We start from the raw sequence: 15,338 nt of genomic DNA, 5'->3' as shown, positions 1-15,338 counted from the left end.
TTTCACTGATTTAAAGGGCGCAACAGACATTTTAGCTGCAAAAATATGAGAAGCATGTTAAGCGCTAGTTGCTTGTTTCCATTAGCCCTCAGGAACAATATAGGGATCCTGATGCTTTTTAGTGAGGTCAGTGTTCAGTGTGGACCACTTCCAGCAGAGTATGTACTCTGGATTCTCTACTGAGAAACTGTATAGGATGAGGTATCCTGTACATCTAATTCTAATAAAATCAATGGAGCTGTGTAGGTTTACAGTAGTTTAGGATTTGTCTGAGTTGCTACCAGCAGTCACATCTGCCTGTCTTCCTAAAAAGCAGATTAAACATTTCCTATTAGATGTCCAGTAGATTTCTGTCAAACAGTGGAGTTGCAAAGATGTTTTGAGGAAAAAGGAATCTAATTTTCTCCCTTCAGCACCTCCAAATCAAAAGAATAAATTTCCCTCCTCTGTAAATAAAAACAAAAGGTCTCTTGACTGCTACTACTTTGGCTGCTGCAGGTTTTGAGTTAGTTGTAAAACTTACAGCTTTCAAGTTTTCCTCTTTAGTTTCTAATGCAGTTTGCTTAATGTCACCAAGAATTACCACTACTTACATATTTGCAAAAATATGTGACAACACAAATTACACTAAGTTTTACTGTGAGAACTAGTAAGCTTAAAGACACTGTGGGTTCGTGGTAGAACAGAGAAATCTAAAAAGTATTCTGGATGTGTAAGAGCTTCAGTGTGAAATATCTCCTTTGGATTGATATGTTTCAGTTTTTTAAATACTGCTCTAGAATAAGTACATCTACAGCTCATTTGTGTAATATTGGACTTAATGTAAGCTTGCATCCAAAGAGAAGGGTTTTTTCTTTTATTTGTTGGCGCTTTTTTTGTTGTTTGCACTAATGTGTGAATTTTTGCAGCCAACAGTTGAAATTTATTGGGAAAAAAATTCATTAGCTGGAGAAATGCTTCCTTTTTTTTCCCATTTCCAAAAAAAGAATATTTGAAGATTGGTATCCCCCTTCTCTCAGCTGTGGACCTCTGAACGAAACTGGGGGAAAGTCAAAGCAGCATCTGCACTCAGGCCTTCTGCAGCCCTGGTTCTGCTCCAACACCATACAGCACTAGGAGCAGCAGCAGTAATTGCAGACTGCACTGATCCCGGCACTTACTATGTAACTTTTCTTGCAGGGTTAGGATGTTGTCCTAGCTTCTGGAGTCTGTCCTACATGTACCACAAAGTAGATGAGTTGTGTGAGGAAAGAGGGTCCTTTTTCTTAATTGTTTCCTTTCGTATATTGCTATTAAGGCATTACAATCTGCTTACAATTATAAAGTATCATTTTTCCTCTATAGGACACCGCTTTGTATAGTGTGTAGGGGTGAGCATGCAATATGGTGTAATTCAATTTGCAGAAGTAGCTGTAAAACCAGTGCGTCTTGTCTCCGAGTGCTGATGTAGAACCCTAAGTAATGGTCTCATGTGCCTTGCTCTGGGTTTTGGTTTTTTGGTTTTTGGTTGGTTTTTTTTTTTTTCATGTTGCGTAAAGGGGTCAGCTGTAAACCAGCAAGAACTATGGAAGCCAAAATTGCTGTGCTGATTTACAGATAACTGAGTTCCCAGGGCAAACTGGAAAATAATTAGACCATTAGCACCTCCCAGCAAATTTTGACAAGCCTGATAAGCAGTTTCCAAGCACTGCAACTCTGTTACTAACTCTACTACCAAAACTAATTTCATTGTATACAATTGGTGTATACACATATACAACTAGTATACACAGTTTACATAGCAAAATTAATATATAGATGGGAGAAATTATTCATGTCACTATAAAATAATTTGCTAAATAGCTGAGAGTCTCTACATTGACATACAGTTCATACAGAAATTGATTATGAGTGTTTCAGCATAAGGATGCAAACATACAGAAAGCCTTATAATTGTTCTCTCTTCATAACTTGCCTTGTTTCCTTTCAAGATTCTTGTTGATTTGGGATTCAAATCTTTCTGAGATGATACTGAACTTACTCTGAAATTTTGTATGTGATATCATATTAGGATTTCAGGGTTTGGTTTAACAGATTGGAGGGTAAAATGAGAGACGGAGCAGCAACCTGCCATAGATTTGATGTTTGACCTTTGACTTTTCTGTGCCTTAGTATCACAAAATGTGACATGGAACATTGTCTACAGATGTGCAGTGGCTCTCACATAAAATGTGATAAACCTGAAGCATCATTATCTAAATACTATTTTTTTGTATACGCAGACATCTGTTTATTTGCTGTAATCTTTTTCTGAATTATGTTCTTTCTGAAGTCATATGTAAAGTTGGTTTTGACTTAGTCTTATTTTGTGGTTTCAGATGGCTTTATTTTTATTTGTTTTGGGGGGTTTAATTTATATTAACTTTTACTCATTATAAATAACAGATAGCATGCCAGTTCTTTTTCTATCCAGAATAGTCTCTTCTCTAGAAAACATTTTACTACAAAGATGCTATTCAAACTAAGAAAGATTAATTATAATGATGGTGGAGCATAATTGCTAGAGGGTCTGGAGCTGATGGTTTCAAATTGATATTTAGGGCATACCAGCAGATCAACAGATGTGGATCTAAATGAGTGACTTGGAGCATAAGGCAGTACAATGTCAGGAAAGTATGGTGGGCCATGATTATTAATGGGCTTTTAATTAATGGATAGTCCAGACAAACTTGTTGTTATTATTGTGTGTCTAGCTGGATTTAGGTGGTTACAGTCTCAGACCATTCCTGCCACATCACACCTTTTTAAGAAGAAACTTAGATGAATATTTGTCTTTTGCTATTCCTCTCTCTAAAGATCTGCCTGGATTGTGGCTTTAGTCAAGCCAAGAGAGTTTCAAGCACTTTATTAGGGATGCCCTTGTGGATACTCAGGGAGGCAGGACACAGACTTGGTCTTAGATATGGGTTTATGTGGCCAGATGAGCCTGGCTCCAAAGTTTGCAGCTCATCTGTACACAAAGTGCCTGTATGGTGTTGGAAACCTATGTCTGGATTATTTAACAGAGTGAATGGCAATACTGAAGACTCAAAAAGCAAAAATGGCATCAAGTCAAACGTTGTGGCACTTGGAAAGTGTACGTGGTTTAAAATTGTGTAAAGTATTAAAGTTTCTATCCTGCTTCTGGGAGGACAGGGCTGTGTTGTGGTCCCTGCCATCCATAAATCAGTCTGTCTTTCCTGCAAAGGAAGTTTGCACCTAAATATCCCACGCCTGAAGGCATGCTTACAATTCAGCACGTGACTCTGCTGGTGCAGCTGTGGCACCATGCATTTGTTCTCTGACTGCAGCTGGCCAGCTGTGTCCTGCTGGCATGGGGGGTGCTGGAGCCCCTCTGACTGGCTGTGATTTGAGTTTCCTAAACATGAAAGTCATAGCCTTAGGTATAAAATGGTGTAGTGTAACTTACCATAGTAGAAGATCTGGCCCTTCATATATGCACATGTGTGCCTGTCTCTAGTCACAACATTGTATGTTTTATAGAATGCATTATTATTGTGTTTTCAATATAAATATTTCTATGTTTCCTATTCAGCTCTGCTGTTGTCTGTGGTCTACTGTTGCTTGTGGTACCACTTGGCCCAAGAAGTTTTGTTCACTTTATAACTTCATGTGGAACAAATGAATGTACCACATCTATGACAAGTCAACTGGTGTTTCTGTGGGACCACTAATGTAAAGAGAGGGTTTATACGATAATTGGAAGTAGGAGCAACAGCAGTGAGGTTCTGTCTCCAGCACGGATGGTATTTAGCTTCCTGCTAAGTTAATAGTCTGTCTGTAGAAGGGACTTGAGCCATTCCTTTTTGTCCTATTGTTTTTCCCTTCTGTGTCATTTCTCTTCCTCTCATTAAGTCACTGAGTTAAATTAAGGTTCAGCTATCAAAGTCATTCATGTTTCCCCTCCAGAGTCCCCTCTGTTAGCATCTCCCATGCCCCATAAATGTAATCTGATGCTGCTTCTTGGTGTGTGCTTGCATGCACACTCCCTCTGCAGCTTGCCTTTCTATCCTTTCTATACTTAACATCTACAGCATTTGCTTTACCAGGGAAATCTGTCTTCATCTCAGTGTGCTTCTTTGTCTCCTCAGAGGAAGGTGGGTAGTGGTCATGCTTGTGGGTCTTTGTAACATTGACCTCATCTTTCTGTTAAATTCTTCTGAGTGCTGAAGATAGATTTTTATATTGACAGCATTTAGCTCTCCTACCAGTATCTCTTATGACTTTTTTTAAAGTTTAATTATGAGCCTGTACAATTGCTGTAGGCGAGTACTGCATCTGTGTCATTTGGCTTCCCCTGCTCTCTTCTCTTTTCTCCGCTTCCTCTTGGTTTCACTGTACGTATCTCTCCTGGCTCTTACATCTTTCTCCCTCTGGCTTTCATTTGTATTCCAGAATTACCAAAGACAAGACACTGTTTAGTGAGGTTAATAATGCCATAAAAAGGACAAAGACCCTGGTGCATAGGAAGAGGGAAGGGTTTAAAGCTGCCCTCCTGTAGGAGAGGCAGCTGGTATACGAAGATGCATGTTGTGTGTCAGTTCAGTTCTCTGTGATGCTGTAGACTCTAGCTTGTACTTAAGCCCAGCTCCGCACCTTTTCTTTTCAAGCGTCTTATTGTCATTGCTAGAATAGATCGCATAGACCAAACAGCAGGATTGTGGCCCTCCTAAAACCCTGCTTAGCTTTTCATATACAGCATCTCCATAAGATTTCTGCAGTTCTGGCATTGAACTGATACTTTTTATGAGTGCTCCCATCCCAGATGGATCCACTGAAGGAAGGTGCTTCTTGTGATTTAAGATTATTGCTCTTGAATATCAGGTGCTACTTGAATTTGCACAGAAAGGATTACTCTTGGGTTTCTCATTTGCATGTAGTTCATTCTGGGCTAGGTTACTTTATCCCACTTTAAAACTATTCAGTGGAATTGATGTGCAGATTTCAACCATCTGTGTCCCTGAAAACAGCACACTGGTGTATCTTCCCTCGGATTGAAGGTGTCCTGAGGGCAGGAGAAAATGATGTTTATGATATAAGCTAAACAACAGCCTTCGAAGTGATGGTTCAGACAGTACTGCAGGGAAAAAAAAAGAGGGAAGAAGCCCCAAATGTACTATCTTAAAAGAATTTGGGGCTTTCAGAAAGCACGTTGCTACTCTGCCCCTTCACTAATTAATAACTACAGTGTTTTGTGTCTCTTCTCCGTGAGATTAAAAGCATACCAGTAAAAGAACAGAGTAAAATCACAAATGTAAACCCACCCTTACCCTTGGTTTCTGGCTGCCTGCTATCCCAGTGGAGAAGTCAGGGCAACTGTGTATTAAGAAACAAATTGGTAATTCTGAGACCAGAGACCTACTTTGTATACCAAGTTTGAGCAGGTCCTAATCTGGAATTTAAAATGTGTCAACCTTTGAAATGCCTTGTAAATCATTACACAAAAATGTAACATTCTTGTGATGGAAGATGGTGTCTTTCACCTGTTACTGACTTGCAAGGGACTGCTTCACCTGTTAGGTATATTGTAAACAATTTTTTCTTCAAAATATGTCTATTTCTCTGGTGAAATTTGTTACACAAGACATCAGGGCTAAGTGCATGAGAGCTATGTCTTACATGTACCTGTATGTGACTGTGTGTACGTGTGTACTACTTTGGGCCTTGAGATAGCAGTATAATCCATCTCCCTCCTCTGATTTTAGATGACTTATTTTGAAGACAAGAGATGCATTTTTCCATCAATATTTGATTTTTCAGTGATGCGTTGCCATAATTTTCCTTAACAACAATGTATGGATGCAGATTTCTGTCTTGGTGGGTAGCTCTATGTGCAGAGATGCTTCCTAATGTTATCCCATCTTTAATCCGCCAACCCTGACAGGGAAACATCATGTTTCTTTTATCTGTGAGAATGAAATCTTCTCTGAAGAGCTCCTGGATTTCAATTTTAGAAGTAAAGATAAAAGCAAAACCAAAGTGGAAGTAGTATTCCAAACCCTTTTGGGCTAGGATTATCGATTACCCGGTCAAGTATTGTATAAGATGATTTGACTTTTGTCAGTGAGGTGGCATTGCCCAAAGCCTTTGGTACCAAAACAATTTCTTTTAAGTGCTAGAACTGCAGTGGATGAAAGAATTCCCCCAAACGATATTCTGCCTCTGGTCATTCTGGCCTCTAATTTTCATTTCAGATGTATCACTGTGCTACCGCAGCCATGTGACAGTGTATTCGCATTCCTCAGGAATGGTGTGCATCACTTGTTTTGAAAGTGAAAAGCACTCCAGTGCTTTCAAATGTACTGTAAATGTAAAAAAACTGGAACCGTTTAATTTCATTCCTCCGGTACTGCTGGAAGGGTAAATATTAAAACAAATTATAGTGTTGGGTGTTATTTTATGCCAAATTACTATAATACCATGATAAATTAAGTCTGTGGATACTAACTCCAAGCATGTGCAATTTGACGCTCTTTCTAAATACCCTTGTAAGGATTCTTCTTCATCACCTTGGAAATATAGTGTCAGCATGTGAAGAGGCTCTCTGTAAATAACCAGATTCTGAAATCACTTCAGTTGGTTGTTGCGGTTACTCTTCTTGAGGTGGCATACCTTCTTCAGCTAGCAAAACTTCTCCACCACCCCTCCCGTTTAAATACTACAGTTGGTTTTTGTTTTGCTTGGGTACGGAGGAAATTCTTCTGGAGGAGAGGCATTGAATAAGTCAGGCTTGCACTCAGCAAGTTTATCATGCTTTGTACTTTTATCCTTCTGATCTGCTTACTGTACAGAATTAAACATTTTGCTCACCAAATCAACATGTGCCCTTACAGCAAAGCACTGCTCTAGAGGCAGTGGGGTTTGGATGTTTATAACTGGGAGCAGAATTGGGTCCTTGACTTTCTACAACAACTTGCAGTGACTCCATGTCAGCAGTAGTTAGTATGGACTTTCTGTAGTGATCCAGGATGTGTGCAGGCCCTCTAATGCAAAATTCTTCATAGACTCATACAAGTAGAAGCCATATTTGACTGAGACTTGTGCAGTTAAGTGAATAAAAAGCAAAGATGTGGCTAACGTTCTGGAGGGCAACAGATCGTGCTCTATTTTGAAGCTGTATAATCCTGCCTCACATCTGACTTCTGTTATTGCTGGGATGAGACCACTGTTCAGAACACATCCACAGCCAGTCACAGCTCAGGAATACCACATGCATGGTGGGGTTAGGTCCCATCAGGTTTTGAAGTTCTCCAACTGAAGGCTGAGGATCCTTCATTCCTTCCAGTATTTACAGAAGCTGAGGCCACTCAGCATCTCACTGATTCAGGCCTTGCATTCCCCATTGGTCTTAGAAAACATCAGAGGGACAGAGGTTTCAGATGGTAAATGTCTCATTTTCAAGCTCCCCTTTAATAGCCCAGTTTCATTCTCTTTTACATTGATTCCTCATTAAAAATAGAAGCAGCAGCGATTTTCTACATCTGTTGGTATCCTCCATTCCCAGCACTGAGTTTGGACAGTAGAACTGCACTTGAAAATATTGTAAAAGTAAATACCTTTTATGTTGAAGTAGACTTTAGAAGGATTTTGGTATGCACTTTTTCCTGAATGTGACTATCTTGTGTTGAATTCTGTAAGATTTCTTCTTTGGGATTGCATCCCGTGCCCAACTGTTAAGCAGTATTGGATCCAAATACAGTTTTAAAACTGTTAACATGGAAATGATTGTACAGGGCAACAGAAATGTGACATTTATTTTACTGTAATTAGATGTTATTTTTCAGTATGTTTGTCTTATTTTCTGTCAGGATGGCAGCTTGGGTGCAACTTCTGTACTACTTATACAATAAACTAATAGGTATGTGTTCTATTATTGTTAAAAGCGAAAAATATCATAAATTGATATTTTTCCTTGTGTTGCTGATTTGTAGCTCCTGGGGCTGGTGTATCCCTAGCAACTCAGGCTTCATTTATACCTGTTGAGAACTGTGCCTTTTTGCCTTGGTGGTGGTGGATAGCCTTGAACATCTCTAGAAATTCATACCCGGAGATATGCTAGCTGTACTTCATTTGCTGCTTAGTAATCTTTAATTTTAAATCATCCTGAAGTCTTTACACACACCAATAAACTTAAGCCTCATGACACATGATATAAATCGGGGATTATAAAGTCATTCTGCAGAACTGACCCTCTTACATTCTTGTGGTGTTTCTTCCCATAGAAATTCCACTTCAGTCTTTGCAGTGGAGTCTCTCTCTGACACCACTTGCTTTCACCCCAAATTATACTTCATGCTTGTAAAGTTTAGCCAGACCATTTAACATCAGTTACATCGCTGGGTAACCGTTAGGAATCGTATTGTGTTGTCAGGATGAGAGGCCTGAAAGAAAACCAGCTGGTAGCAGGGAACTAAATAGCATAAGTAATGGCAAACAATGCAATAGCATTATAGACTCTGTAATTCTGGATATTTTCTGGAACCTCCAGATCCTTTCACAGATTTTTGTAGGGCATTCCCTTCGTAATACAACCTTCTACATTGTTGCACTAAAAAAGCATTTGGCTGAAAATCTAGTGATGTCTAATAACTGTACAATTAAACCCCTTTTGTATATTGGGATGATGCCTCTTTTATATAGAGGGTGTTGAAAGGTATAGTGATCATTCTTCTCTTAGTCAATTACCTTTATCTTTAAAATCTTCAGTTTGCTTTTTCAGAACTCCAAAAATGGTAGTATATAATCAATATCCTAATCAGACTAGATAATTATGCTTGCAGAGACCTATTCAGAGTTAGCTGTCCATACACGACTGACTCTGTACTGAAGCAGGAATAAATCTGCACATAACTGTTCACCTAAACAATAGCAGAGTATTACAGGGGAATGTTTAATTCAAATGTAGCAATCTATAGTACATTGAAGCTTGATTTAGAGTAAGAGTTACTGTCGATGTCTTTTGAAGGTAGCTAATACAAATTAACTTTAATTTTGAAAAGTTTCAGTATCAATTCCAGCACCTGTCTTGGGAGAAGGAGACAGCAGGAGTCATCCAGCGATAATCTTAGCCTAGGCAAAAATTAGAATATTTAGTGTTCCGTCTTCCTTGTTCCTCTGCAAGTACAATAAAAAATGGCAATATAGCAATAAAATAAAAGGAAAGGAAGGAAAAGGGAAAGCCATGCCTACTGACCACCAGTGGGCAAGGCAGTATCAGGAGCATGCAGTCCTGGGACTCCTTTCCCAGAGGAGTGGGTCTGCCTGGCTGTGCACCCACCTCTGAAGACCTGTGAGACAGGTCTGGTATGTTTTCCTTCCAGAAGGATTCTTTCCTAAGAAGTACACTAGATTAAAACAGGCTTGTGTGGAAAAGGCTGTTACTAGACCTTTACGTGAAGTGCAAAGAGACTTGTTCTTTCTGTCTCATCTGTACTGTAGCTAAATTTCCAGCTTTTTTCTCTATTCCCACTTTTCTCTGTTTCTTTTCCTTTGTTGTTATAGCACCGCCTTTGCCCCCCAAGCCCCTCCCTACTTAAAAAGGCCCACAGTAGAAACTGTATGGTCTAGGAGATTTACATTTATCACATTTCTGCTCATGATATTTTTAACTACGTGGTTTTATTATTTAATGCTAAAAATTATTAAAAGGAAATGCTTGGAAAATACTACTCAAAACACTGTAGTACATTACCACCTTCACTTTCTCTGTATTTTCTATGGAGTGGCTTAGCCAAATAAAGGTTTTTTAAAAGGATGTTAAGTGGTTCTGGGTATCCCAGGAATAACTGCCTGTTAAAACATTCAGCCTGCTTATCTGTATCGGTTTGCTGTTATCCTCTGAGCTGATCTCCTCTCTGGTTTGTCACTTCTGTTGGATCTTGATGAACAAGGGCAAAAGAGTGAAATCAGCTCAACTCTGAGCACAGGTGTGATGTATGCAGAGGTATCCTTCCCTATCCTGAAACTATTTGAATTATTCTTGTACATTATTAATGGTTGTCTCTGTACAGCTTTTTGCCTAAATCTTAGAGGTGCTATGATATCTAATGGTGGTTTATTGTGTGCTTTGGGATCCTTTGTTGATAACTACTGCAGTACTGGTGGCTATTGTGAGTCCCAATGCTGTGTCCTGTAATTATATTTCCAAAAAGCTAACAATGTATTGCTAAAGCTTTGCATTTAGGTGTTTCAAAGGCAAAATACTCAGAATGTAAGCAAAATTGTAACAGTGAGAATTCATGAAGGCTAAGCTCTTACTGAAGATGCAGAAGCAGAACTATCAACAGGCCAGACTTATGGTTCAAGGTTTTGGAAAAAACCCAACCCACCCAACAACCCCAAACCATGATATCAGTGTTGTGTTGACTTGGATGGCTGTTTCACCTGACTCTGTTCAGCCAGTTACAGAGTAACATCAGGATGCAGTTTCCTGAATGGAGCCTGGAGGCTTATTCTGTGGTAGGAGAGTGGAAGAGTGTTGATGTTCAGGACACTCAAGCACCTCCTTGCTTAGAAAAAAAGCCAAATGAGAGTAAAATTGGTGGCTCTACATTCAAAACTGTTTTACAGAATAGATTTCCTAGGTGAAAGATCCACATAAAACTCCAGCAAACAGGCTTGTCACTAAGAGCTGCAAAAAAAATCAAAAGAACCCCTTCAAAACCCCACAGAGTCCCACAGCAGGAGTTGTACAGTCTAGGAGATTTAGACCCATCCCATTTCTGCTCATGACCTATTTGTGCTGATTGCTGACAGCTGTACTGTATTTCAGAAAGAATAGCGGAAGAGTTAGAAAATTGCTGAAGTGGCTGAATTTGAGTGTCATGGAAGCAGCATAAAATCTGAACTGAAGAGTAAAATGTTTTAAAAGTAGAAAAATTATCAGCAGCTTAAGTATAAGCATAAGTATGTCTTATGGATACTTCTCTACTTGGTTTTAATAGGGAAGTAAAGGGGTGTTGACCATGAAGTTCAGTTCTTACAAGTCTGCCACTTCTGTGTATTTTGCTGATTATTCTGGGCTATCTGTGAGGTGTAATTGTTTGTTGGCAGGGTCATATATATATATATGACAAATGAACATTAAAGAAATTGAGTAGTGAGTTGTGTGCAGAGAGACTGGAAAAAACATAATTGAAAGGAGCTCAGTACTGGCTACTGTGTGCCTGTTGGAGCATGTCTGAGGAGGGCTAGCGGAGTAAGTAGGGAGCACTTGGATAGGTAGACCTGAGGTGAAAATGTGCTATTCACGCCATATCTGAAGTTTGCTAAAGTTGCATGGAGTGTATATCAGCTAAAGTCAGAAGACGACTCTTACTTAACTCACAGTTACTCTGTTCCTGTGGCATAGAAGTCTGAGGCAGGGTCTGGCTAGGGTTTTAGAGAGAGAAAGGAAGGCAAAAAATTGCATGCTTGGACTGCACACCACAGAAAGCCATATATAAACTAAGGGCTATGCACATTTTAAGCAGTTTGATGGGAAGATTTTAGTCTTCCCAAATACTGAACCCTCAGCCAAGGTAAGCCAAAGCAGGTTCACAAGGTTCACAGCCAAGGCAGAGAACCTACTCCATCATGCAGACTGGAGTAGGAAGCCAGGCATTTGGATGGCTTCCTGGCCACTGTGGAGATTAAAAAGATGACTTCAGTGTTGGTTGCAAAGCAAATATTCTAGGGTTTCAACCAATATCTTATAGTAAAGGTGACCTTGTCCAAGCTTCAGTATAAACTTCCCTGCCATAAATATTTTTCTGGTAATTTATACATGCAAATAACTCTAAGCCACATCCAGACTACCCAGGCTGTGGGTGAACTGTTGTGAGTGCAGAGATTATGCGTTGTGCTGTTTCTGGTGCTAGGTGGGGAGTGCTGTACTACGTGCACTTCCAGAGCCAAACCCGCTCTAGCTCGGGGTCTTTATGGTTCATAATCTCCAGTGTCTCTGGGCTTACTTTTCCTTGTAATAATGTCAGGTGGTTTGGGGTTGGTTTTTTGGTGGTGTTTTTGTTGTGTGTTTTTTTGCGTTTTTTTTTGTTTGTTTGTTTGTTTGTTTTTTTTAAACAGTTTTCTTATCTTCTGTAGTCTGGTTTTTCCCCCCTGCATTACCACCCAATTCCTTTTCACCCCTGATCCTCCCATTCCTCTGGATTAGCCAGCATTGTCTAAACAGTAAATGATTAGGAAAAAAGTTGCCTTTGACTTTGGGAACTCTTCACATATCAGAACTGATCAGCACCATTCAGGTTCTGTTTCTGCTGTTCATTTGTGCTGGGTTCCAGGGACCAAAGGGCTCTCCAGTGTGTGTGTTCTGTCTTGGACCATTAGTCAAGTGTAATAATGTCTTCCATGTGCACTCATAACTGTTTCTGCAAATGTCTGAGAAAGTTTCTTTGACCGTCCAAAGCACAAATTCCAAGTGGTTGAAAACTTTATTTTGCCTTTGCAGCCTGGGAGAATTATAGCAAGGTGAAACATCAGTTTTCCCAAGGCAGAACTGGAAAGCCTGTCTTGCTCAAAATATCTGACAGGTTATGTTTGCATGGCTGTTTTCTTATGCATTCAACCCCTTTTTAAACCTGTGCTGCCAAATCAGTAGCAAATGTAAATGAATGTAGGTTTTCCAGCTTTGACAGACACCTAGGAAACGGTAGGACCAATCAGATAGAGAGTCTGGGCTGCAGCCTTTGCTGTTGCTTGGGTCTGCTTCCATTTTTGAGCACCTTTAACTTTGCTGCCTCTACTCATGCATGCCCATTTGTCCCAGCTAGTATTCAGTCATCATTTCCTACCATGTATTTGTCTGGGTTTCTCTAACCATTCTGTCAGAACCTTCATCTTTCTTTTAAAACATATTTTGGTACTGGCTTAAGACAACAGTGAATAGATTTTAAGGGTAACATGAGTTGCAACCACGCGTCTGTAAAATCTCTAGAGTGATTCCTAAAAACCAGTCAAAAAGCATGTCCATTTTCTCACTTCAATAGTCGCTTTAAATAGCATCAACTTCCATGGAACAATTTCAGTGGAGAGTTGGCCCCACATTAACTTGTGTGGGTGCCTTGTCTGTTTAGGGAAATGAGCATTTTCCCTCCACAAGATCCTGTGAGACCAGCATTCAGCAGTCAAGTATGGGCAGAGCTTGAAATAAACAATTTGTCTTTGGTTGACCTGCCATGCAAGAGCTTGTCAGGGAAAAACTTGTATAGCACAAATTATGTCCTTTTCAGCATCAAAAAAATGTTCTGACCAACTGAAAGAGATCTTCGTAAAAATGGCAGAATAATTCCCTGTGAAAAAAACTTAGCCTGGATTTTTATAATTAAAAATGGATTCTCTTTTCTGCAATATTTTATTATTTTAAAATATTGTCTAAATAACTTGAAGAGCTCTTTGTCCACTGACATTCATATTGTATTCACGGGGATTTTTTCCCTTTATTTGATATGGTTTCTATAAGGAAAATAAACAGAAACAAAGAGAAAAGTAAAAGCTAATGGCTTGTAAAGACCCTTGCCTTTTTTTGCATATAGGCTTCTTTGTTCCTGTGAAGAGCAGCCATTTTTACATAGTCTTGTTAGCATCGTTTGCAAAACCATATCTGCAGAAAAAACCCCATATTTACAAATATAGTACTCTATCTTGCAGTTCCTAGCACAAACACCCCCTGAATTGACTTGGCAGTTGCATGTGTGGGTCAGACTTCAGTCAATGTAGAGCCCTTGGATAATGTAACATCATCTTTATCTGAAACTTTCCCACACTGCTGCTATTTATTACAGGAACTTCCCTCAGATCTTGGCCAGCTGAAAATGGTTAGTAATATCTGTGCTATTACAATGCAAAGACTTCTTTAAATCATAGAGACCCTAGAGGATTTAATGCATTTATTTCATTAGACATGATAATTTACTACTACTTTGCTTGTATCTTTTAATAACAGCATCTTTTCATTGTTGTAATTCTTGTGATAGAAATACTTTATGAAAAGCCTCAGGTGATTGCTTTGTGTGTCTTCTCTCCAGGTGCAAGGGGGTATATTTTAATGGGAAATCTCAAGATCATTTTTCTGGTGTATGTTTTTCTGCACTTGCAACACTTCATTTGTGCTGCATGCACTGCTGACTCACTTGAAGGTTTCAATAGTGATCTCTCATCAATCATTAAAAGAAACAAGATTACTGGGTCTAAAATTCTGAGTAATTTCTTTTTTATCTTGGCAAAAACATTTAATCTTATCCAGCAATCTCTGCATTTTAGAGTGCTGCTTTGAAATAATGTGTTGTGAAGAATGCAGGGCAATTTCTAAAAGTAGCTACTACAAAATATATTGAAACTATATCTCAGTTCAGGGTGCTGAATGAGCAGTGGAGATGAAATAGGAGAAGAATGTCAGTATTTTAAGTGTATGGCTGTTAAGTGGGTGCAGGTGTATATGTCTGTGTTCAAGCCTGAGTCTTTGTGCATATCATCCTGTGGGGCTTTGTCACCCATGAGTAATACCAGTCAGTGAAGCATGCAGTGCTGTGTGTTGGGCTGTGGTCACAGCTGCCTCATCTCCTACCTCTTCCTTTCCTTTATCTCTCTCCATTTAGAATAGATTTGCATCTATCTCTCACAAATATTTCAAAGGTGAGTAAAATGGCTCAGCAGCCTCTCAATTTTCTTATAGACACTTCTGGGTCTGAATCAATTGCTGCATAATAATAATTTCAGGAAGTAACAGCTGCAGTCCGGGGATCAAATTTTGTATTGCAATCTCCAGCATACCTTCGTAATACTTTCAGTGTGAGCAAATATTGCTCTAATTGCTTTACAGAACAAGCTGGAATAGAGGTAATTGAAGTGGTTTGCTTGGAGTTATCACAAAAGGAGCTTGTGGGCATGGGCAGAAATGTACCGCATTTCCCTTTTCTTAGGTACTGTAACTGCAAAGTCGCAAATTAAAGAAATTCTCACCCGATCTGCTGGCCTGATACGTGTGTGACTGAGACTTAAATCTAGTGCTTTCATTCTCCTGAACATGCAAATGTTATATAAGATTAAACTTGGATGGAAAGTCTTGATTCTGGCTATTGAAATCTTTTAATGAAACTTAACTGATTTCAGTGGCAGGAAGTGGCCCCTTCACACTTAAAATGAGCCAAGTTAGCCTGGCAAGCGTTCCCTCGTCATGAGAATGTTAGCTTCTGGCTGGGGCTGTACCTCTGAGTCTGTTTCTGTCCAGTGCCAGCCTCTGCTAGCTATGAACGCGCTGAGCTTTCTCCTCACCATCTGCATCTCTGCTGTGCCTGTCCCTTGCA

The sequence above is a fragment of the Haliaeetus albicilla genome, chromosome 11, assembly GCF_947461875.1.
Source record: "Haliaeetus albicilla chromosome 11, bHalAlb1.1, whole genome shotgun sequence".
Classification (NCBI taxonomy): Eukaryota; Metazoa; Chordata; class Aves; order Accipitriformes; family Accipitridae; genus Haliaeetus; species Haliaeetus albicilla.
The sequence above is the reverse complement of the archived record's forward strand: the minus strand, read 5'-3'. Positions refer to the sequence as shown.